Here is a 25,626-nt window from a genome sequence, read left to right as displayed (position 1 = left end):
AGCAATGGCCAAAGTGTTAAATGCATTTTTTGGTTTAGCTTTCAACAAGAAGATGAGCAGTGATCAGATAATTGTGTAAATGGGGAAGGGGAAGGATCTGAGGGTAAAATAGGGAAAACACAAGTTAAAGAATTACTTAGACCAGTTAGATATCTTCAAGTCAGCAGGGCCTGATGAAATACCTCCTAGAATACTTAAGGAACTGGCTGAAGAGATCTGTGAGCCATTAGTGATTATCTTTGAGAAGTCATGGAGGACAGGAGAGATCCCAGAGGACTGGAAAAGGGTAAATATAGTACCTCTATAAAAAGGGGAATAAGGACAACCCAGGGAATTAGAGACCAGTCAGTTTAACTTTGGCACCCAGAAAGAAAATGGAGCAAATAATCAATTTGTGTAAGCATGTAGAAGAAAATAAGGTGATAAGTAACAGTCAACATGGATTTGTCAAACCAACATAATATCCTTCTTTGACAGAGTAACATGCTTTGTGAATAGCGGGGAAGCAATAGATGTGCTATATTTCAACATTAGTAAAGCTTTTGATACTGTCTCACATGATAGTCTCAAACAAACTAGAGAAATATAACCTTGATGAATCTACTATAAGGTGAGTGCACAAGTAGTTGATAACGACTGTGAATCATTAGAAAACTGTACTCAGAGTAAAGGTAGAAGGGGATATTGTGTGGGTCTCACAAGGATCTGTCTTGGGTCCGGTTTTATTCAATATGTTCATAAATGGTTTGGAAAATGGCAGAGAGAACACTTATAAATTTTGCTAATGGTATCAATTCGGGAGGTCATGAATTCAAATTGATCTTGACAAACTGGAGAAATGGTCTGAAATAAATAGGATGAAATTCAGCAAGGACAAATGTAAAGTACTACACCTAGGAAGGAATAATCAATTATACAAACACAAAATGGGAAATGGCTGCATAGCAAGGAGTACTGTAGAAAAGGATCTGGGTTATAGTGGATCACAAACTAAATGAGAGTCAATGTAATACTGTTGCAAAAAAGTGAACATCATTCTGGGATGTATTAGCAGGATCATCATAAGCAAGACACAATAAATAATTCTTCCACTCTACTCAGCACTGATAAGGCCTCAGACTGAGTTCTGTGTCCTGTTCTGGGCACCACACTTCAGGAAAGATGTGGACAAGTCTGGAGAAAGTCCAGAAGAGAACAACAAAAACGATTAAAGGTCTAGAAAACATGGCCTATGAGGCAGGATTGAAAAATTGGGGTTGTTTAGTCTGGAGAAGAGAAGATAGAGTGCGGACATGATAACAGTCTTCAATTACATAAAAGAAGAGAGCGATCAATTGTTCTCCCTAACCACTGAGGACAGGAGAAGTAGTAATGGAGATTTAGGTTGGACATTAGGAAAAACTTCCGAACTGTAAGGGTGCAGTGCTGGATCCAAATTACGTAGGGAGGCTGTGGAATCTCAGTCATTGGACAAACACCTAACAGGGATCATCTAGATCAGTGGTTCACCCCCTCCTAGGGGTGCGAGATGCCCTTTCTGGGGGGGCGAGACATACCAGATTTTTTTAGAAGGTAAATAATCGAAAACACAAAGCAAGCACAGGCACGTAAGTACAACTATTTTGTTTCATCAAACCTATGTATTTCTTAACATTGTACATTTTTTAACGATTACTGTAATATACAAACAAAAAAATATATCTAAGTTTAAAGAACTGAGCTACTTTAACGATTTTTGATACGGGGTGCGGGAACATATTTTGAGAACCTACAGGGGTGCAGACGGCAGTAAAGGTTAAGAACCACTGATCTAGATAATACTTAGTCCTGCCTCAGTGAAAGGGGCTAGACTAGATGACCTATCAAGGTCCTTTCCAATCTTACATTTCTATTATTTTATTATTATAATTATTCTATATACTCCTTGTTTTGGGTTTTAATCTCTGTGATTAAAGTGTCTAGCTGCCACAGCAACAGACACGACAAAAGTGTGTACTGTATAATCAGAATAGTAATTAAAACTCCAAAATAGCTAAATTATAGGGTAGTGATTAGATGTTTAGGAGATGAGAAAGGAGATACAAAACCTTTTGCATCTAGATCACTGGTTTAAATACAGCTCAGGAAGGGAGATGGTGGCTGGATGATGTTTGGACTGAAATGAATGTGAAGGATCTTTTTCTGGTTCCAATTGGACAGGTATTTGCATCACAAAGCAGCAGTATGGATGGTACCTTATGGACAGTTTCAACAAAGCAGCTAAGGAGTGAAGAGGCATGGAAAGTGGCATACCCTTTTGTCCTAAGAATCCCTTCCATGACAGGACTAAAGCATTTCCACTGCCCATGCTAGACTTCTAGGGATACATGGGAAACGTAGGGCTCGTCCACATGTTCGCGTAACACACTCTATGGGGCTGCGATTTCTACACAGAATCGCATTAATGTGTTGCTCATTAATTCATCTGTGTAGACCCTGCTGGTGTGCACTAAAAATGCCTTGGTCTGCGTTAACATAATACTGTTTAAAACAGCACTATGTGAAAGTGCACCAGCAGGACAAATTCATGTGCAACCCATTAGTGCACTTTAGCAATCACCCCTCTGCAGAGTGTATTACTCCACATGTAAAGAAGCCCTTAGGTGCTGCCTTCAAGGCAGCAAATTCCCTTCTGAAAGTAGCTCCATAATCAGTTTAGCCCAGACAGCAATTTGGAACATAAAGACTAGACAGGACCATAAACATGAAAACAAAATCCACTGCCTACATATCCCGCGTGGCCCCCTCTTTTTGTGCTCCCACCCCAGACTGTAATATTATTCACACAAATGCTTCCAGGACTTCCAATTCCATAATTAACATTACAGCCTGGTGACGAAGATAGGACCTGGCATCTGTCCTGCAGGAGTTGTCAAATTGGGGGAGGGGGGAGAGAAGTGCTCACCCGACCTAAAGCGATGGGCATTTCTGTGTTTGGAGCGGTTTCATAGGGCATCTCTAATCATGAAGAGTGCAGGCAGCAAGCCTGTTTTGGCAAAGAACCCTGGCAATAGAAGCTATGCGGAACTGGGCTCAGGAGTAGGGAGGTTGTTCAACAGGGATGGTGGAAGGCCTCTTACTCCTTCTAATTTGCAGAGGTTTAGGGCTGCTCTACACTAAGTAATTAGGCCCGTATAACTGGTGAAAAATCCACACCCCTGAACGACACAGCTAAACTGACCTAACCCTCAGTGCAGACAGCACTAGGTTGATGGGAGAATCGTCCAGTCAACCCAGCTTCTGTCTCTTGGATTACCTACGCAGATGGGAAACCCCTCCTGTCGGCAGATGTAGTGTCTTCACTGAAGCACTACAACCACGCCACTACAGGTTTTTGAGTATAGACGAGCCCTAAGACGGAGAAACTAGCTCTGAATGTGTCAGATTTGCTGATAATACCAAACACTGGGGGTTCGGCAATACAAAACAGAGCAGCAAGGAAATTTCAAAGGGGATTCAGATCCACTGAGTAATTGGGGTGAAACTGGGCTAAAACTGAACATTGAGGAATACAAGCGGATAAAAAATTAAAATAATAATTGGAAGTTTAATGATGGGAAATGCATTACAACATCTGAGAGAGTGAATCGTGCTGCTCAGCCAACAGCTAAAATGGGTGAAATGTTTGAACTGGTTAATTAGCTCAAGATGAAGCAAACTGCTGTAATAGACAAGAGAAACTCCAGCAAACAGGCAGCTGTCTTATATGGACAATATCTGTCCAAAAGCCAGACCCTGGATGGAATCCACAGCCAAGGTACAAGAGGGAAAGGAAGATAAGAAAGTGTGTGTGTAAATATATGCTTATTATAATACAGCCCATTGTTGCATGGTGGGACTGTGACATCAGAACAGATGGGGAGCCTGGGACTGTAACATCACAATATAAAGAGAATCATGGCTGATATGGGTGAGTTCCCATGAAGGGAGGGTACCCAGAGACAAAAAGAGAGAAATAGAGAGCATGAGCGAGCACACACAGATACTTTACATTTACGGGGGGGGGGGGGGGGGGGGGGGAGGGATAGCTCAGTGGTTTGAGCATTGGCCTGCTAAACCCAGGGTTGTGAGTTCAATCCTTGAGGGGGTCACTTAGGGATCTGGGGCAAAATCAGTACTTGGCCCTGCTAGTGAAGGCAGGGGGCTGGACTTGATGACCTTTCAAGGTCCCTTCCAGTTCTAGGAGATAGGATATCTCCATTAATTTTATTTTTATTTATTTTATCTTGCATAGCATTTTCCATCCCAGGAGCTCAAAGAGCTTTACAAACACCCATCAGCTAAGCTTCACAGCCCTCCGTGAGGTAGTAGGGGATTAGTACCCCCATTTTACAGATAAGAAAAATGAAGCAGAGAAAAATTAAATGATTAGCTCAGTTTCACAGTGAGTTAATGGTAGGGCTTGAAACAGAACTGGAGGTCACTTCAGGCAGAAGTCCTGAACTGGCCCTGCTTCGTAGCAACCACAGTAGTCAGTGGCCCCAGAATAACTCAGGGACATAGCCACTGGTGACAGCCACCTGGCCAGCTTCCTAAGGGTTAAAAGCACTACTTCCAAATGGATATACTTGGGATATGTTCCGCTGCAAGCAAAAGAAAATGACCTCAAAAGATCCTCTCTGTGCTCTTGACCAGAACTTTGGAACGAGCAGAGAAAGGTTCCTCAATAAGCACTCCAGGTTTTACATAACTACATGCTGGGACAGGCTACTTGGGGGTGTTTAGCTGATTCCAGGCCGTCTGAATCTATTCAATAAAGCTGGCTGGCAGTGCTTTAAATTAATACTGAGTCTTAGTGTATTAATTCCAGGCTCCCATTGATCTGGGATATGACACAGAGTCCTTAATCTAGTTATTTCCCCCACTACAGCAGAATTTGTTATGAAGATTTAGCTTGAAAATATGTAATTTATACAGAGAAAATCCTTTTGATCTGTGCTGTAATTTAAAATACAGCAGAATGTTTGTGTTGACTTATTTTCACAGTCCTTTTTGGAAATAAGACACTATTAAAGATAAATACTAATAATCCTTTGAAGCTTTCATCTAAGGACCTCAAAGCACTTTACAGATCTGAAGTAAGTCTGTGAGATAGGCTTTGCTATATCCAATTTACAGATGTGTACATTGAGACAGAGTGAAGTTAAAGCCAAAGTTTTCAAAAGCTGGGTGCCTAAAGTTGTGCAGGAAATATTAGGCACCTGAATTTTCAGACGAAAAGGGAACTACTTGTGCAGGAGAAAGGCAGAATGTAAGTGTGACTGGGCAGCCTGCTCTCTTTGCAGGCAGTTAGCAGGGATGACAAAGCATCCGAGAGAGAGATTTAAGTAGCTCTGAGACATCTCTAGGGTGCTCACAGACACAGTAAATAGGGATAATAATTCTTCCCTCCTGCACAGAAGTGCCATGAGGGTAAATTAGTGTGTGGGAGGTGCTTGGATACTTATTAATAGGGGTCATATAAGTACTTGGATAAGAGGGTGAGCTGTGCCCTAACCCAAAAGGCATGAGAGAAACACGGATGTTTCTACTGAACAATAAAAGATGCATCAGCTACTGATGGGTGAGAGAGGGTGGGAAAGCAGAGACTGGCTCCTAAGGTTGAGTTCTTGCATAGCTGTAGGGAAGCAAAAGTGAGTCTGAGTCAGACCTGCCTTAAATAGCTCAACCAAAAACCCAAGAAGGAATCTGGATGACATTTACAAGAGACTTCAAAGTAGGTTCTCACTAAACAATTCCTTCCAAATTTGACAGTTGCTGCCACCCATCCACCAGAACAGCAATTCTACCCAACAGCTCTCCATTGCCCCAAGTCCATCTATTCCCTCTCCCTCACCTAGGGTCTTGCTGCAGCAGAATTTCAGTGGTGTTTTAGAGACAGTCCATTATGTCAATGTGGGCAACCATAAACCAATACACACACTGTTGAGGACTGCAAAATGACTCAGCTCCCTGGAGGCCTACATGCCTTGAACATCATTGATAAGAACATTGTGGCTTGGCTTTATTGGGTTGCATGTGCCAAATAAATACCTACAGCCCATCTGTTCTTCCCTAGTCTCTCAGCATCTTGTAGAACTGGCTTCTTTGTTCCGCACAGGTCCAGGTCGGGCTCCTCTCCTCAGCATCCCTTCTCCAACAGAGCAGTTTGAAACTACTGCTGGTGGTGGTCCTGCTTGGTCAGCAGTAGAGACTACCACCTTTCCCTTCTGGCTGCTCAGCCCTACATCCCCATAGCACCTGATCCAACTACCTTGGGTTCTCTCATTGGATGCGGAAAACAAGCTCAGGGGAGGGAGGGAGCCGACTGACTGTCAGGAGGAGATGGTGGTGAGGAAGTCTCAGCAACTATCCTTGCCCATCCTGGTGACAGGCCAGGAAGGCTGGAGAACCTAACAAGGAAACTGGGAAGCGACTCACAAAGCTGGAAGACAGACAGGTGTGGCCTGAAGATAATGCTGAAGCCGGACGCAACTAATACCTACAACTCTGTGAGATAATTGCTGGGCTCCATCAGAAGGTCCAACGCTCCTGTTTAATCTCACACTGAAGACCAGAGCTCGGGTCACATTCATGACTGTTGAGATATGGCAGAAGGCAGATACGATACAGCCAAATATATGCTGTGCTGTAGGTTAGCAATGGCACCAAGAGGTGTCACCTCTAGTGCAGGTCTACCAGCTGGGGTCAAGTCAAGGGAAGAAAGAGGTCTGGGAAATAGAGTCACTGTCACTCACTTCAGTGGGGTGGCATATCACCAGCAATACACTTTCATCAAGAAATCCATCCTGAAGAGACTGCTATGGGCTTAAGAGGTTCCCTTAGTGGAAAACAGAGACTGGGATAAACACAATTTACCTGGCAGAACAGAGGGAAATCCCAGGTCAGAATCAGACTAGTTTTTTTATTCTGCATTCAGTAACACAAAACTGGATTGGTTTAAACTGGAATGGATCCAGTTCTAGTCCAGTGCTTCTCAAAGTCGGGCCACCGCTTGTTCAGGGAAAGCCCCTGGCAGTCCAGGCCGGTTTGTTTACCTGTCACTTCTGCAGGTTCAGCCGATAGCGGTTCGCCGCTCCAGGCCAACAGGGGCTGTGGGAAGTGGTGTGGGCCGAGGGATGTGCTGGCCGCCCTTTCTGCAGCCCCCATTGGCCTGGAGCGGCGAACCGCAGCCAGTGGGAGCTGCAATCGGCCGAACCTGCGGACGCGGCAGGTAAACAAACTGGCCCGGACCGCCAGGGGCTTTCCCTGAACAAGTGGCGGACCGGCTTTGAGAAGCACTGCTCTGGTTTATGTCACTGCTGCTCATTCTACCATTCAAGCTTTACAAGCAACTTTTCAACAAGTCATTTGGTGTCCAGTTTATGTCCTTGTACTTCATAGGCATCTGTGTCCCTTCTACCAAATAGTTTCAGGCAACACTTGGGGGCTAGCATTTCCATGCCTTAGTCTAAATACTATAATCAGAAATAGTTTACATACCCCTGCACTTCAGTCTCTCATTTATACTAAACAGAGCAAAGACCAGGATTTGCAGGGGTGATAGATGCTAATGTGTGTAAAATAATCATGTTGTGCTGACTTGTCATGAATTGTCACGTATGGTTGCCATTATTTCCAGTGGAGATGGTTGGGGGAAATCATTTACCATGATTGAAGGTCAACCTGACATGCCCAAGATGAAACATCAGTACCACTGTACACGTTGCCTTTCCTTATATATCAACATGATTTTGAAGGTGAATCATGTGGGCTTTCAAAAAAGTCTGTGGTATAATAATTGTCTTTTGTTCTTATGCAAATTATGTCATCTAAGATCTGGTCCTATTGATAGCAACCTGCTTTATCTTCTCACTCCTCTGACAATTCATAGCTGCCACATACAGATGTTGATTTATTATGTACACCATTAATTCAATTTACTCTTCAGGGTGGTAGGGATTTTTAGCAGTTACTCTGACATTCTGTACTTAGAAGCTATGGAATTCAGGGCCAAGAGAGAAAGGCAATTTAAGCTTTCATCACACTTTTAAAAACTTCTCGTTTCAAAGACTCGCTTGCAGCTGATTTAATGATGTCAAACTTGGAAACAAAACAGATTGCACAAAGTAGGCAAATGAGATATTACTGTATTTATTTCAAGGTGCATAAGTGGAAAGAACTCATTTTCTCATTAAGTCAACACAAGATTTTTAGAAGTCGGTTGTACTTGGAAGCTCAGAAATGCCCGCATAGAGTACACCTCTAATCACAAGCCTGATCTTGCCAAGCGCTAAGCGCCCTCAACTCCCTCTGTTGGGAGTTGAAGGTACACAGGATCTGGTCCTGTGCTTTATAGTGCTAGCCTGTACTTTATTAATCTTTGCTTTGTTTAACAGCTATACAGACATGTCAATATTGCAAAAAGTTAATTTGTTTAGATTCAGTAAGTTATACACTGTTTACCACCAAACAACAAATCAGAGCACGCACTCTGTGCCAGTCACTTTTGAAACGGAAGTTGTGACAATAATGTATTACATTCGAACTGTTAAAGCTTCCAGTGGGATGATTTAACCATAGACAGTGCAACGGGCTGAACTTATAAACAATAGGATTTATTAAAGACACCCTTCAGAAAAAGCACTGGACACACCAAAAACTAGAGAAGGGCCAAATCCACAAAATGCTACCACTTCCCACCAACCGTAAGAGAGAGATGGGAGTTGAAATAAAATGGGACTTAGATCTGAACTACCTCTGACTATGGGCTCCAAAATGAATCTTCACAAGAAGATTATGTAAACCATCATTGCTTTTGCCAATATACACTACAAATAAGTCTAGTGGTTTTGCTGTTCATGAAACTCTTTGTTTGTGCTCACTAGAACTAGACATATAGTGAAAAAAATACATATTTGGCTGAACTGAAAGAAATTCAGAATCCCATGGTCCTGCCCTATCTTTGCCTGCTTTTCTGTGTTGAGTCATGCCTTCCACCACAAGTACACCTCTACCTCGATATAACGCCGTCTTCGGGAGCCAAAAAAATCTTACTATGTTATAGGTGAAACCACATTATTTCGAACTTGGTTTCATCCGCCGGAGTGCGCAGTCCCCCCCCCCCCCCCCGGAGCGCTGCTTTATTGCGTTATATCGGGTCGCGTTATATCGGGGTAGAGGTGTAATCTAATAGAAATCAACTAATCAAACTGCCCTTGGAGTGAAGATTACTCAACATGAATAAGGGTGGCAGAATTGGGACCTAAGATATTGAGGCAGGTGGTATCGCTCTGAGGTAATTCTCAGAGCTATACCACCACCACCACAACATATTAAATGTTCAAAAAAACATGCACATCAGAGAGCTGTATGAACACTTGCAATTATTGCCCTGGTTGAAAGGATGTAAAGTTTATTAATACAAATATTTCTCAATGATATTTCTTTGATAGGTTGTTTTCAAGCATTTCAAGAGCAAGTTTCCTTCCACTTCAGGGCCAAGACTGACCTTACTCAAGCACAATAAATAAATAAATAAATAAATAGAATAAAGGAACCTCAATTGGGAGCTTTGCTTGAGTAAGGATTTAGGATTGCCACTTTTCTAATTCCTGGCAACCAGACCCCTGAGACCTCACCCTCTGCCCCACACTCTTCCCCAAGGCCCCTGTCTCCTTCACTGCCCCTGCTCCTGAGGTCCTGCCCGCTTCTCTGCCTCTTCCCCTGAAGCCCCGCCCCATCACTCGCTCCTCTCTCCCCCTCCCTGAATCATCTCAAGGAGAATGCCTACAGGTAGGACACAGCCCTGGTTGAGCAGGGGCTGGTGCAGGTTAATGACCCAGCCCCTCCCCTTGCCCCGCTGTAACCAGGCTTTTGGTTCACGTGCCATTTAGAGTTGCCAGGTCCCCCCAAAACCAGGTGCCTGGCAACACTAAACACCTGGACACATAAATTAGAAACCGGATTATGTGGGTAAAGACAGGATGGGTGGCAACCCTATAAGGGTCTTAAATATTTGAAGTTTAGAAAAAGCAGCAAGACACTGTTTTTGAAAGAAAGATTAGCAAAGGTGCAGCAGGGAGAATAACCTCTCTCAAAACATACAGCTAGGGGTTGTTTGCCACTTGAAAAGGGCTCAGGTTTAAAGCTGTCATTTTATCTGGCTGGCAAGCCAACTTTTTCCTCCAAAAATGCCCAGGCCACACAGTATTTTTGGTTTAATTGTGGTATATGAAAGATATATTTAAACACCACAGAAAGAAGTCATTCATAGCTGTTGATTGCCCCAGACTTACTGAGGCTGTGTGAAGAAGAGTTAGTGACACAGTAGGGATGTTTTCTGGAGCAAGGAAGACTTCCCCTCCCTCCCACCCTCCCCCCCCCACGGGCCGACTTTCACTGCCAGTGACTGGTAGGGTTTGCAGGCCTAAAAGGCAGCATGCCAACTCAGTTGATATAGGATAACACTTACACTTATTCTCAATTCCTTAGGGATAGTTCCCAGCTTGGGCACCCGAATCATGTTATTTGCCCTTGTTCAGTGACCCTGTTGACTACAGATGCTTCTTGTAAAATTATTTATGCTTCTTAGTCATCAAAGCTTCAATCTTTTTAACCTTAGGTGTGATGTCTTGGGGCTAGGTGAGTAGTGGATCGAAAGAACAGTAACAGTATGCACTCTGCAGCAGGTTTTATCTTCTGCAATTCAGGCTTGACTTGAGAGTGCAGCCAAATGGAATCAGCTCATACAGTGTCTCGAAGATCAAGGACTTGGTAAATCCCAAATGTGACCATGTGATCAATCTGAATAAGGATGGCTGCATCCCCGTTCGCTGAACACAAATACATCTTCATCTAGACTCTGCTCACATACTGGACTCCATCCAGATCCGGTTTAAATTCTCCCTTTTGGCACTAGCAGATCGTTTGCTCCCAGTCCCAAGTAAATTGTTGACCAAGTCATAGACACTAAAAATCAGTGAATTAGGCATGAAACGTGTCCTTTATACAAGCATAATGAAGACATATGATCTTGATTTTATGTTTGATATTTTTAAAAACACTCCATACTTAAAGCGATCACAACCATGTGATGTTTGTCACAACGGTGTTTTAAATGCCACTCTCTGCTCCACCCCCCCACCCCCCAAAAAACAGAACAGAAAACTCGCCCTCAATATTTCTAAAAGAAAGAATGCAAATATCTTACCTGTATCTAGTCCTTTCCTCCCAAAGAAAATGCTTTACAAATTGTGAGGCCAGGAACACTTTACCTATCCCTGGGATGGAATGCAGCAACAGTTTAACAGCACAGCAACACTATGAAACAATTTAGGACAAGCCATGAAGGACAATACCACAGCTAATTGAAATTACTGGGGGAATTTAGGCATGTAGAATACAATTACCCAAACTGGAATTTGGCCAGGGCATGAGGTCCAACAACCCATTTCTTGCCAAATGTTCCAGAAGATCATTAATGAACACAAATGGCAAGGACCTGTTTTATGTCCCATATGGTGGGGCTTTTTAAAAGAAGAAATCCATTGAGCAATGTGGCTGTAATATTGATACAATAGCCCTGTTCAGTACATTCCAACCCATTGAGAGTGTGACATTTGTACAGACTAAAAGCTAAGTACACATCTGGCAAACTTTAATTTATTTACAAAACTCTGCTCTGAAAGAGTCTTAACTCTGAACAAACTCTAATCAATTTAATCAAACTTCCATGGGCCCACAGAGCATTGGCGTGATATTTTATTTGTGGGGGGGGGGGGGGGGGAAGAAAAACCCTGTAAATAACTAAATTGTTTTCAGCCCGGCAGCTGGAAGTGCATTAGGAAAAGTAGAGTTTTCAGTTCCTCCAAGTTGACTTGTAGTCAACTCCAAGACTGTGTATGATTACTGTAGTTCTCAAAGGCATCAGAATGTATAAGTATTTTGTTTAGAAGTAAAGCTATTATTTCTCTCTTCCCTCTCCAAGTCTGGACAGACACCACAATCTCCTCTCTCTTAAAAATCATCACTGGAATTAAATAGATGGAGTCTGTGCAGAGCAACTCTCCTTTATGTTCTCTGATAGAGTGGGATGTCCTTGGGATTCTAGCAACACCACCACCTAGAGCCAAATTTTCCCTTCAGTTACACATGGCAGAAATCAATGCGAATCGACAGAACTCAATGGAACTGCACAATTGAAATTTAGGGCGGAATCCGGTTGTTGGCACTTATTTAGTGCCTTACATTTTCTAACCACAGTGTAAATGTAACCTGCATGCTTTATACTGCAGCATTTGACTTTGTTTCTCCCAGGGAGAGGGAGAGAAGGAGGAAGGAAGGAGACATAGATCTTACTTGGATATTATGCGTCTCTTGCACACATTCAGAGAGCAGGGCAGGGAAACTCGGCTAGAAGGATCCAGAAACATTCAGAACAGGGTGTGGCAGTTACTCAATCTGCTCAGTAGCTACTTCTGAGGCTATGAAGGAAGTTTTCATTGTTGGCAAGGCACACCCTAGTCACCCTTTGAGAGCTGAACCAATCAGAGCACGGGGAGTTGTGCGGGGGGGGGGGGGGGAAGGTTATACATACAGCAATTAAAGACAGCCCTGTGGACTCAGCAGCTGATCCACGCATGACCAAGAGATGTGTCCGGGGTGAGTGCTGGTGCCCATTCCCTGGAGCACTTTGGAAACAGGTTAGTGCTATTCCAGCTCTATTTACCAGGGAAGCCCTTCATTATGATAATATTTGGTCCAGCGTGTGGTCCACCATTTCTCAAACTCTGAAGAGTCCAGGTGACACACACTACATACTATGGTCACACCATCCAAACTGAGAAATCATCCCCAAGAGAAGATCAGAGGGGAATGTGTTTTGATATGTGTGCTAAAGTATAGGAAAAAAGTGTATGTCGAAACCTTACATTTAAATGTTTGTAACAGCAACAAAAGGGGGAGAGTCTGTATAAGGAACATCAGTAGAGTTACAGTTTAAAAGTTATTCATAGTATTCAGAATACTATTTACAACATTTTCTACTAGTTACAATGAATTTTGTTTGTATTAAATGTGTGTTTTGCGAAGAAAGTGCATGGTGCGCTCTCTTTGAAAGTGACAAGGAATAATTAACATCCATTTATCAGGGTTTTACATACCACAGCCCTGAGGTTTAACGCTGTGTAATGCTTTTTGAAAAGTCCTGGAAAGAAAGCACTGCAGCCTATCCTTCAACGAAGAGTTAAACGGAGGTGCAGGAAGAAGGGAAACGTACCGTTACATAGAAAATCGCCCCATCATCCTCCTGTCCTCGTTACACGAACATTAACATTTCAACAAACCGTTCTAATTCTAAAAGGTCAGCTAGTAAATAAAAGTCATAGTCGGAGAATTAAGGCATTTAGGGCTAAAATCCTGCCCTTCAGTGCACATGCACAATTCCCATTTAAGTCAGTAGATGATGTGTGCACACATTCAATGGCAGAACTGACACTTAAAAAGCTGTATATTATACAACTAATCAGGGCCGGCGCAACCCATTAGGCAACCTAGGCAGTCACCTAGGGTGCTACAATTTGAGGGGCGGCAACTGCAGCCGTATTTCGGCGACAGGACCTTCCGCCACTTCTGTGGGGGGCGGCATTTCGGGGTGGAACCTTCCGCCGCCTAGGGTGGCAGAAAAGCTGGCGGCTCTCCTGCAACTAATGTAACTGCACCATGTATTTACTAAACATGTTAGTGCAGGTTTCTTCTGACACTGAGGTAATATTTTTATACAAAATTATGTAACACTTACATCTCCTGTAATGTCTGTTTCAAAAAGATAAGATGCTCTTGCATCAAGATCATCCTGCAGGGGAAGCTCCCCAAATCATCGAAAGACATTCAAATAATGCCACACACTTTAGAGCCGTGTGGGCAGGGCCGGCTCCAGGCACCAGCGGAGCAAGCTTGGGCCTGAGGCGGCAGATTCCAAGGGGCGGCATTCCATCTAATCCTTTTCTTTTTTTTTTTTTTTTTTCCCTGCTTCACCGCTTTGGCCGCCCCTGCAGGTTTTTCTTTTTGGTTTGCTGCCCCTGCTGCCCTGTAGGGGGTGGCGGCATTGAGGACGGGAGCGCTCTGCAGCAAGCCCGGAGGGCGGCCCGCATCCTTCCCTGCCTGCCGACCGGAGTGGCACGGAGCCCTCCCAGCAGGCGGCACGCGCGGAGGGGCCGTGTGGCAGCGCCCCACTTAAGGAAGCCCTGGGGGCCCCCCCTTCTTCCTCCCCCCACTAGCCAGGGTGTGCACTCCACTGCCCGGGGTCTGCAGGGCCGGGAGTCCCCTTGCACCCACGCTCCCGCCACCCCGCAGGTATTTTGTTTCTGTTTCCCGCCCCCCTTTGCCGCTCCGGCCGGGGGCAGGTTTGTTTCCCGCCCCCCTTTGCCGCTCCGGCCGGGGGCAGGTTTGTTTTCCTCCTCTCCTCTCTTCCCCACACCCTTTTCTGCTCCGGCCGGCCCGGCATTTTTTGCTTGGGGCTGCAAAAAAGCCAGAGCCGGCCCTACGCGTGGGAGCTGAAAAAAAGTGATGCTAGAATTAGTGGACAATACAACTATATTATTATTATTTGCATTACCATAGCCTCTAGCAGTCCCAGTCATGGGCCATGACCCCATTGTGCTAGGCATGGTACAAACACAGAACAAAAAGATGGTTGAATGCCTCAAAGAGCAACAGATAATTTTTGCCAGTCAATATCTGTGGTGTATTGGAGGTATTTCCATATTATTTTTCCTTTCATCTTGCTTCCAGAAAAACTGCCTTAATTTCAAAGGAAACAACATTCATAGGACGAGTTTGTGGAATATCCATTTTGAACACTGACAATATGAAGTATTCCTACCAGCCTATGATGATAACATCCCCAGGCAACTTAGGTTCAGTGACCTTTTGACCTAGTGGACACTACAGCATGAATTATGCTTTCAACCACTATTTCCCAACATGGCTGTTGCTAAGTCAGTTTCCATTTGCATTGTGGATAGGGTGGTGGTGGTTTTATTTCATTTCTAACAAAAAAGAAAATAGGATAGCTGGAACTATGCTTCGCCACAAAGTAGTCAACAGACTGCTTCTAAAGATGACTAGAACAGTCTTTAGATATGGAAGGTGTGGATCCTAACCATGTTAAAACTTTGCTGGATTGTTTTTGAAAATGGTTTCCAACATAACCTGCAGTCTGGATAAATCCCAAGGGCATATCCCGGTCACTGCTCTGCTGGCAGAGTCAATGGAAGTTCTGTATCACAGAAGCCTGCAGACCTCCAGTCACTCCTGCCAACACTCTCTTCCCCCTCTGCTCTTCCACATCTCTCCCTTCCCTTGAGCCCTATCCTCTGCCCACCTTTATTTTTCTTTATTTCCATCCCTCTTTTAACACCATTCCCTCGTGCCTGGGGCAACTTCCATTTTCTTATGTCCCCATAGTGGTCTTGTTATCCTCTTCCAAATGACCCACTTAAGACTTGCTGTGCTCAGCTACCTTCCTAATCTGCACACAAGGTCCTGGCCATAAACGAAACAATATACAAGAAATATTGCGTAACATTTACACTATATTGGTATAGTTAAGGTGGTCCAACCATCCTAGTGTAGACACAGTTATAACAGTGTAATTGTGCTTATACTCATATAGCTTATTCCCACAAGGTAAGAGGAATAAGCTATACTGGTATAAGGCACCATATAAATAGAAAAGACAAGAGTGAGTACATCCAGCATAATTGAATCTATACTAATAATTTGTATCAGTATAACTATACTGGCTACAAAAACAAACTAACCAAAACAAACAAACAAACAAACAAAAAACAGTCTTATCCAATATAATTATACCAGTATGAAAACTGTCTGTAGGTCAGGCATAAGTCAAAGAGGCACTTTTGAAAATTGTGCCCATTGTATACAAATTAAAACTACTATTAAAGCTGGTCAAAAAACATAAAAGGAATAATTGCAATTTATTTATTTAAAAACATAGTGGTTTGTATTTCACAGGATTTAAAATGAGTAACAGAAAATGGGTCCACAACATTTGTAACCAAAAATTTAATCAAAAGTTCCAATTAATATTGCCAGAAATGATGCTTTCTTATAGGAAAACTAAAATTTCAATAATGTGAACAAATATTTTGATAAAAGTTATCCATAAAAAAAAAGTCACAAAAAATGGAAAATGTCCATACAGTCCACAATTTTTCACTCCAAGTATTAATTTTGAAAAATGGCCATAGTCTAACAAAACAAAAACAAAACAAGAACCACTTTGTGTGAAAAATTTCAACCACTTCTATTACCAATCTGACCTGTTTTCCTTTGGGGTAGGGCGAAGCACACTCCCAATATCTATTTTCCCATCTCCTTTATTGCTGTTGTCTTTTCACTCCTCAATCCCTCTTCCTACCATCAGGAGTTACTATTGGTTTTCTGTCTGATTTGGACAGTAAATTCCATTGGGCAAGGATCTTGGTCTTTTTGTGTGTCTGTAAAATGGAATGCACAGCAGTGCCAGCATGATGTAAATTGTCTTCCTCTAAATATGCTTTTATATATAAAGAATTCAAATGTTACCAAGAATTTTCAGAACCCACGGCAGCTAATATAGGTTATTAGACATGGGTGAAATTGTAATTTAGACCATTATAGGATCTTTCTTTCATTCTTTTTATGTTTATGCAGCTGTCAAGATAACTGAAGTTGTCCTACTGGAATGGAAGTTGACCCCTTTCAGGTGCGTGATTTTCTGAGAACAATGGGCTCTCTCCCCATATCCCTAAAAGGTAGTTATCCCACAGTTGGCATGCAGCCAAGAAATCTGTATTTGACTGGGGTAGGACTTTTCTAAAATAAATTGTGTGTGACTATAAATCTCTCCGATTATTATTAATTTGTTTACTTAGTGCTGACAATGTGCTCAGTACAATGCAAAAAATGAAGACAATCCCGGTCTTAAAAAGAGTCCAGTCTAAAAGAAAAAGAATGCCTTGTAGTTAGAGCACAAGATTGGGAATCAAGGCACCTGAGTTTTACTCTAGACTTCCTATCAGCCTTGGATAAGTAACATTATCCTTCTGTACTTCAGTTTCCTATTTGTAAACTCACCTAAACTCTAGGGATACTTGTATCAGGGGGTAGCCGTGTTAGTCTGTATCTACAAAAACAACAAGGAGTCTGGTGGCACCTTAAAGACTAACAGATTTATTTGGGCATGAGCTTTCGTGAGTAAAAACCTCACTTCTTCGGATGCAGGGTCTCTAGGGATACTTGAGACTCAATTAATTAATGTTAAAGTACTTTGAGATCCTTATAGAGAAGGCACTTTAGAAGTGCAACAAATTAGCATTCCTTGCTGTAGCCCTTTTCACTTTCTCTTCATTTTTTAATGAGCTGCATGCACTCATGTAGTTTACTTTGTACTTAAATTTGTTAACTTTTGTTATATAAAAGAGCCAATAATGAAGAAGATCTCTGAGTTTCAACCTAATAAAATTACATCGATGTCACTACATTTTCCTACCATTAACCTTTCCGTGGCCATGGACGTTCTGTACGCATACACTCCTTTGGCTGGCAAAGTGGAAAATTGCCATCAGGGTAAGAACTTAAAGGAAAGTCATCATGCAGAAGATAAAAGGAGAAGATTTATTAAAATTGACTTCATAATGCCATAGTGCATGGAGCTATAAAAACTTTAAAATTTGCAATTTAGAGGCATTATTTATGTCCTCGAATTCCCGTGTCAGCAAAAGCTCCTGTACCTGTTCTTTTAAGACTCCTGGAAGCAAGCACCACAAACCATGACCAGCATTAGTCTCTAAGATGACCACCCAAGACCCTGAAAAATACGGAGATAGAAATACAGCCACAAATTTGCCTCTTTCTACTGCTAATGGCTTGAGAGTCACAGGAAGAAAAGAAAATCAGGGAGAACGGGGAAAGAAAAGAGAATGTTGTGCCCATTATAAAATATCTGATCTTATGCAATTTTGTCCATTATTATTACTTTATTGTTGGCATACTTTGTTATGCTATATTGCCCATGCTACCAATAGCTCTCTAGTATCTTGTTAGGTTTGCCTTGTCCATTGAAACATCTTGGATGGAATTCTACTTCCATCGAAGCCATTGGGAGATTTACCATCAACTTTAATGGGACCAACTTCAAATATTGTCTCTAAAGAGGGGTTTCAATTCATATCCCCCCTAGATTGTGGAATTTTGGTTTGGATCTTTATCAAATGCAGCTACATACTGATACTGCCAAATAATCTGAATATGCACCCCCAGGTGCTGCCTTCATGAATCAATTTACTAGAATTATGAATATGACAGTCTCATAAGCAAACTAGAGAAATGTGGTCTAGATGTGCACCAAAGGTGGATTCACAATTGGTCGAAAGACCATACTCAAAGAGTAATTATCAATGGTTTGCTGTCAAACTGGGAGGGTTTGATTATCTAGTGGGATCCTGCAGGAATCAGTCCTGGATCCGGTTCTGTTCAATATTTTGACTTGGTTAATGGAGTCGAGAGTATGCTTGTAAAATCTACAGATGACACCAACCTGTAAGAGGTTGAAGCACTTTGGAGGACAGGATTAGAATTCAAAATGACCTTGATAAATTGGATAATTGGTCTGAAATAAACAAGACAAAACTAATCAAAGACTCATACAAAGTACTACACTTAGGATGGAAAAATCAAATACATAATTACAAAATGGGGAATAAATGACTAGACAGTAGTACTGCTGAAAAGGATCTGAGGGTTATAGTGGATCACAAACTGAATAGGAGTTACGGTAGTTGTGAAAAAGGCTAATATTTTGGGATGTATTAGCAGGACTGTTGCATGTAAGACACAGGAAGCAATTGTCCCACTCTACTTGGCATTGGTGAAGCCTCAGATGGAGTACTGGGTCCAATTCTGGGCATGATACATTAGGAAAAATGTGGAAAAATTGGAGAGAGAGTGTCTAGAGGAGAGGGGGAAAAAAAAAAAAGTTTAGAAAACTTGGCCAATGAGGAAAGGTTAAAAACAGGGTGTGTTAGTCTTGAGAACTTGATAACAGCTTTCAAATATGTTAAGGGTTGTTATAAAGAGGAGGGGGATCAATTATTCTCCGTGTTCACTGAAGGCAGGACAAGACATAATGGGCTTAAACTCCAGTGAGGGAGGTTTAGGTTAGATATTAGGAAAAAACTCTAAGAGTATGTCTTCACTACCATCCGGATCTAGACGCAATACATCGATCCCCGAGCACTCTCCCATTGACTCCAGCTCGGTGAGAGGCGCAGGCAGAGTTGACAGGGGAGCAGCAGCAATCGACTCACCACGGTGAAGACGCCACAGTAAGTTGATCTAAGCATGTTGACTTCAGCTACGTTATTCACATAGCTGAAGTTATGCAACTTAGATCGAGCCTCCCACCCCACCCCCCCCAGTGTAAAACAGGCCTAAGTGTCGTTAAATCCTGGAATAGACTTCCAAGGGAGGGTGTGGAATCCACATCATTGGATGTTTTTAAGAACAGGTTGGGCACACACCTATCAGAGTTTACTTGGTCCTGCCTCAGTGCAAGGGCTGGACTTGATGACCTCTCGAGGTTGCTTCTAGCCCTACATTTCTATGATTCTATAATACTCTTTGCTGTTCCATTTTTCCTGAGGGAGTTGGTGCACTCGGTGTGCTTGGCTCTGCAAGATTGTGGCTCTGTCTGCTCAGCAGGCTGCCCTTTAGCATGCTCCATCTGGCAGATCTATGTTGACACCCTTCTGCCACTGTGCACTGCTAGATTTAGAATAGTAACCTTCTCCCAACTCCATTCCTACCAGTACTTGCCCCAAGACAATGGACTAGCAAACCGCTCTTCCCTCTTAACGTTTGAAGGGGAATGAAAGATATTGGGGTTCTCTTTCTGGAGGCCAGTTAGCATGGTTTCTGCCTCGCATGTACATTAACTGTGCCACTGAAGCTTTTTACAACAAGCCTCGACACAGCTTTACTCTAAAGGTCTTGGATCCACTCTACATCTAAATTTAACTTCTTAATTCTTCCCAGTAACATCAGAGGAGTGCTTTACGTAGAGCTGGAGTACATTTGATCATTCGGACATCATTAATATGCCAGTCATCCTCGCCCATCACATCACTGCATTCTGAAGAGGCTTCTCTGTCTGTCTGCATTTCAGATTATGCCCGTTTCCATCCCAAAATCTAATCCTGTAGCTCTGACAGCTCTTCACTCACCCTAGTCCCTCAACTATTGTGGCAGTCTGTTGATGTAATTTTTACTGACTCTTATCATCCTCATCTGAAATGCAGAGAGCAGGCGAGGCTACATCTTCACCTGGGTATGTGCTCTTCCTAAAATCAGCAATAGGTTTCCTCACTATTACACCAGCTGATTTAAATTTTTAAGTATGTGGGGAGGGGAGAGGGGTGCACGGGGGTCCATGTTAGTATTAAGTCATTTCTTTGTGTTTCTTTATTTTAAAGCACAAGCCTTTCCAAGTCACTCATCCCTGTAGCACACAACACTCCAGTGAGGTAGGGAAATATTTTTCTCCCCACCTAACTGAGGAGAGATTTTAGTGACTTACCCGAGATTACAAAAGAAGTCTGTGGCAGAGTTGGTAATTGAAGCCTGGCCTCATACGTTCCAGACTAGTAATGCCTTAACCATAAAGACAGTAGTTAACCTCTCTCTATTAAAGTGAAGAGGGGTACAGTATGAAAACCTAAACAGACAGATTAGGCAGAGGAACAGGAGTCGGGAAATAACTATTAGATACACTAGGGATAACCAATACACCCAATTCTAAGCTACATGTCATTCATCTGTGGTTGAAAACTAGCTCTCTCTTTTGATGGAGGGTGGCTGATTGTGAGCCTGATGCACTCTTTCTTATTGGTATGTGAAGGGATCTAGAAAGCTGGCTAAGTTCTCCCCACTGGCATTGTCAAGAAGTTGAGTAGAAGGGTAAGTGGATGAGGAGAAGGGGGGCATTGTAGTCCTTTCTTTAGCTCATGGAAGAATAGGGAGACATAGTAGGCCTTCCCTAACACTGTGTAGATAAAGGAGGAGATGTTTCTATTGATATGGCTTGCACAAGAATGGAAATACCCTGTAAAATCTCTCTATTCATCATATTACAGAAAACAGAATCATAGAAGATTAGGGTTGGAAGAGACCTCAGGAGGTCATCTAGTCCAACCCCCTGCTCAAAGCAGGACCAACCCCAACTAAATCATCCCAGCCTGGGCTCTGTCAAGCCAGGCCTTAAAAACCTCGAAGGATGGAGATTCCACCACCTCCCGAGGTAACCCATTCCAGTGCTTCACCACCCTCCTAGTGAAATAGTTTTTCCTAATACCCAACCTATACCTCCCCCCACTGCAACTTGAGACCATTGCTCCTTGTTCTGGCATCTGCCACCACTGAAAACAACCTAGCTCCATCCTCTTTGTAACCCCCCCTTCCAGGCTGCTATCAAATCCCCCCCACTTTTTTCAGTGCTCATAACTGCTGCGGTGATCTGAGCGGGCTCCATGCTTGCCGCGGTATGGCGCCTTCAGGAGAGCAGAGGGGCAGCGGAAGCGTGACGATGGTTTGCAGCCCTACTGCACCGTCTGCTGTCAGCAGCACCCAGGACACAACAGTGGCAGCTGAGCTGGGCAGGCTGCACACTTGCCATGGTATGGCGTCTGCATGGAAAAAAGGCGCAAATCGATTGTCTGATGTTGCTCTCATGGAGGGAGGGGTGACTGACGACATGTACCCAAAACCACCGGCGACAATGTTTTTGCCCCATCAGGCAGTGGGAGCTCAACCCAGAATTCCAATGGGTGGCGGAGACTGCGAGAACTGTGGGATAGCTACCCACAGTGCAACGCTCCAAAAGTCTATGCTAGCCTCGGTACTGTGTACACACTCCGCCGATGTAATGCAACTTAATGCGCTTAGTGGGGACACACACAATCGACTGTATAAAATCGCTTCCTAAAAAAATTGACTTCTATAAATTCGACCTAATTTCATAGTGTAGACATACGCTCAGAGTGATTTGATTTAACATAGCTAAATCAAATGCAACGTTTGTTTTAAATACACAAACCCTATATAGTTAGAGGAAGTTTTAAACAATTAGCCGAGTAACATTTGGGAACTAAAAAGCTGTTTCTGAAATCAGCTGCTCTTAGGGTAACTAATGAAAAACCTACTTACACTGTTAGCCAGTCAAAGAGACAGCAGTGACCTTAATTTGCCATTGAGATCTTTGATGGGATAAAAAATATTTTCCTCAATATCTTAGAAGTACAGGATACTTGCCTAATGAGCTAGAGGGCTCAAGCCCACAGGTGCCACATTAATTACAAAGGGGTATTTAATAAATAAGACCATAATTATCTAGCCCAGGCATCTGAAGAATTAACAAGCCTTGATAATGAAGGGAAGTGAGAAAGGAAAGAGAAATTCGCGGTCTCATCTATACACTGAAAAATAATCACTATAGAGACAGATTTTGTTCGTTCATATCTGGTATTTCTAAAGGCTTCTGTCTGTTAAAATGCCAGATGTTCACACATTGTTATTATCGTCAATGACATTAATTGGGAAAGAGAGAAAGTTAATCCAATTTAATTCCCAAAACTAGGCATATATATATATGAACACAATAATGGAAGAATACAACCAGGACAGACATCCCATAATTTGTCAAGCTGTGACTTTTATATATGGTATGCACAATAATTCCAAGAGTGTCTGAACAGTGATGCCATCCCCATACAACAAATGTTTCATTTGACAGTGCAAAGAACAGCAAATAAATACTTAGGTGCCCCCAGAGTGGCCCTTTTGCACAGCTTCTGTTAATAACTGAGCTTTATATACAACACCACATAGGTTTACTTGTGGTATAGATTTTCTTGGTAGAGGAATTTTTACCGCCTCATTGGCAGAAAACTATTCGAGATATTTTAAATTCGATACACCAACAAAAATAAAAGCCACCATTACAGGACGACCGAGTCTCCTTGCAAATACCTGTGTATAACAAAGCAATTTACATGTGCCCAAAGCCTCAAAGTGAAAGTATTTGCTTTGATCAAAGCTTATAATGTGATTTATCTTTAGGGCAGAAAACAGCAGTGGCTTTAGATCACTGCAATGAGACCCTTCTTCCATTGTAGCATTGCTGTTTGCAACATTATTAAAGTTGTGTGAGCACTTCCATTATAATTCTTTATTTCCAGGGGCTTATAATTTGTTTGTAAAATCTCTCTCTAAACTTATACTTGGCACGTAAGACCTTAGCCTGGGAACTAAAGATTTTTTTTCTTAATCAAACTGTTTAAAAAAAAATAAAAATAAAAAAATCAAACCATTTGTTTGGTATAAAATTACTGGCATCTGAGCTGAATTCTGTCAAGATTCTGTTATGATTTAAAGTAGGGCTAAGCAAAAAACTTTCCTAATGAAATGTGAAAATAGCTTGAAAGTAATAAAAAAGCAATTCTTCTAAGTTATATTTTAAATTACTAAACAAATAGCTGACAAATAACACACGCACATAAAATAGTCTGTTCAAAACTTCCTGACGGCAGCAAGATTTTCCTTCCTTCTTCAGCCAATAAAAATTCACTTAATGCTAAGTGAATGGTTTGAAGAAACCCAACAAGAACTATGAAACTGATAGCCTGGTACTGAGATCCCAAACGAAAGTTCCATTCCACTAGAAAATGGAAGTCTTCAACTATTTTGTCCAAACAATACAAAGAATTTGCAGAATCACTGAATTGGTAACACACACAAAACTCAAGCGTTGCTTGCTAGAAGGTTTGCTGTGGCTCACAAACATTTTAGCAAATGCAGGCAAACATTCAATGTAACTGAGCAGTATTTCAAGTGGAGCAGGGCCAAATATTTGGGGAAAGCACGCACACACACACACACACACACACACACACACAGACTAACAAAGTTTTGACCCAAAACTAGGTCAAACTTGCAGGTTGCTGCTGTTACTGTAAGCTTTTGCAAACCAATATGAAGCCAAATGGAAAGGATGGTTTGAAAACACTTTGGGCCAGATGCTCCAAACTTTCCTCAGGCAAACACCCACAGAAGTCAAAGGGAGTTCCAGGCATACAGGGATCTTAAAATTGTAGGTACCCACTGACATCCGTTTATTTTTATCGCTAACAGAGTGTGTTCAGGGAGAATGACAGGTTTCAGAGTAGCAGCCGTGTTAGTCTGTATCCGCAAAAAGAAGAACAGGAGTAGTTGTGGCACCTTAGAGACTAACAAATTTATTAGAGCATAAGCTTTCGTGGACTACAGCCCACTTCTTTGGATGCATATAGAATGGAACATATATTGAGGAGATATATATACACACATACAGAGAGCATAAACAGGTGGGAGTTGTCTTACCAACTCTGAGAGGCCAATTAATTAAGAGAAAAAAAACTTTTGAAGTGATAATCAAGATAGCCCAGTACAGACAGTTTGATAAGAAGTGTGAGCATACTTACAAGGGGAGATAGAATCAAGGTTTGTAATGGCTCAGCCATTCCCAGTCCTTATTCAAACCGGAGTTGATGGTCTGTTTTTTCACTTCAGCAGGTGGGTATTGTAGTTTTAAGAATGCTTGATAGAGATCTTGTAGGTGCTTGTCTCTATCCGAGGGATTGGAGCAAATGCGGTTATATCTTAGAGCTTGGCTGTAGACAATGGATCGTGTGGTGTGTCTTGGATGGAAGCTGGAGGCATGTAGGTAAGTGTATCGGTCAGTAGGTTTCCGGTATAGGGTGGTATTTATGTGACCATCGCTTATTAGCACAGTAGTGTCCAGGAAATGGACCGCTTGTGTGGATTGATCTAGGCTGAGGTTGATGGTGGGATGGAAATTATTGAAATCATGGTGAAATTCCTCAACGGCTTCTTTTCCATGGGTCCAGATGATGAAGATGTCATCAATGTAGCGCAAGTAGAGTAGGGGTTTGAATAAAAACATTGATTCTATCTCCCCTTGTAAGTATGCTCACACTTCTTATCAAACTGTCTGTACTGGGCTATCTTGATTATCACTTCAAAAGTTTTTTTTCTCTTTAATTAATTGGCCTCTCAGAGTTGGTAAGACAACTCCCACCTGTTTATGCTCTCTGTATGTGTGTATATATATCTCCTCAATATATGTTCCATTCTATATGCATCCAAAGAAGTGGGCTGTAGTCCACGAAAGCTTATGCTCTAATAAATTTGTTAGTCTCTAAGGTGCCACAAGTACTCCTGTTCTTCTTTATTCCAGGGAGAATGACATCCTCAATTCGGTATTTACTAGATCTTATCACTTAACGCCACACTGCAGGTATACACACACCCCCATACAAAAACCTTATAATGTATATGTGCAATGCTGACTTTACTATTTCATTTACCATGAACAGTAGAAGACAATAGGCTGAATTCTTCCCTAGGGATGCATCCTGTAGGATCACAGACTTCAATGGTTATAGCCCAGGAGCAGAATTTTGTCCAGTAACCACAAGCCGTTTCACTAGC

The 25,626-nt window shown here is 42.3% G+C and overlaps 1 protein-coding gene across 2 annotated transcripts in view; it reads right to left on the bottom strand.

Moving 5' to 3' along the window:
* The window catches only part of DAB1 (DAB adaptor protein 1), a 701,405-nt gene that overhangs the window by 567,055 nt on the left and 108,724 nt on the right, over nt 1-25,626 (bottom strand). Inside the window, exon 1 of one of the 2 annotated variants that reach the window (XM_054038506.1) lies at nt 11,231-11,303. The exons of the other annotated variant lie outside the window; for it this stretch is intronic. The gene's annotated coding sequence lies outside the window, so the exon portion shown is untranslated. Of the gene's footprint in view, nt 1-11,230; nt 11,304-25,626 lie in introns of those variants that run through there. 2 annotated transcript variants of the gene reach the window in all.

Source organism: Malaclemys terrapin, chromosome 8 (assembly GCF_027887155.1).
Source record: "Malaclemys terrapin pileata isolate rMalTer1 chromosome 8, rMalTer1.hap1, whole genome shotgun sequence".
Classification (NCBI taxonomy): Eukaryota; Metazoa; Chordata; order Testudines; family Emydidae; genus Malaclemys; species Malaclemys terrapin.
This window is presented reverse-complemented; position numbering and strand designations above follow the sequence as displayed.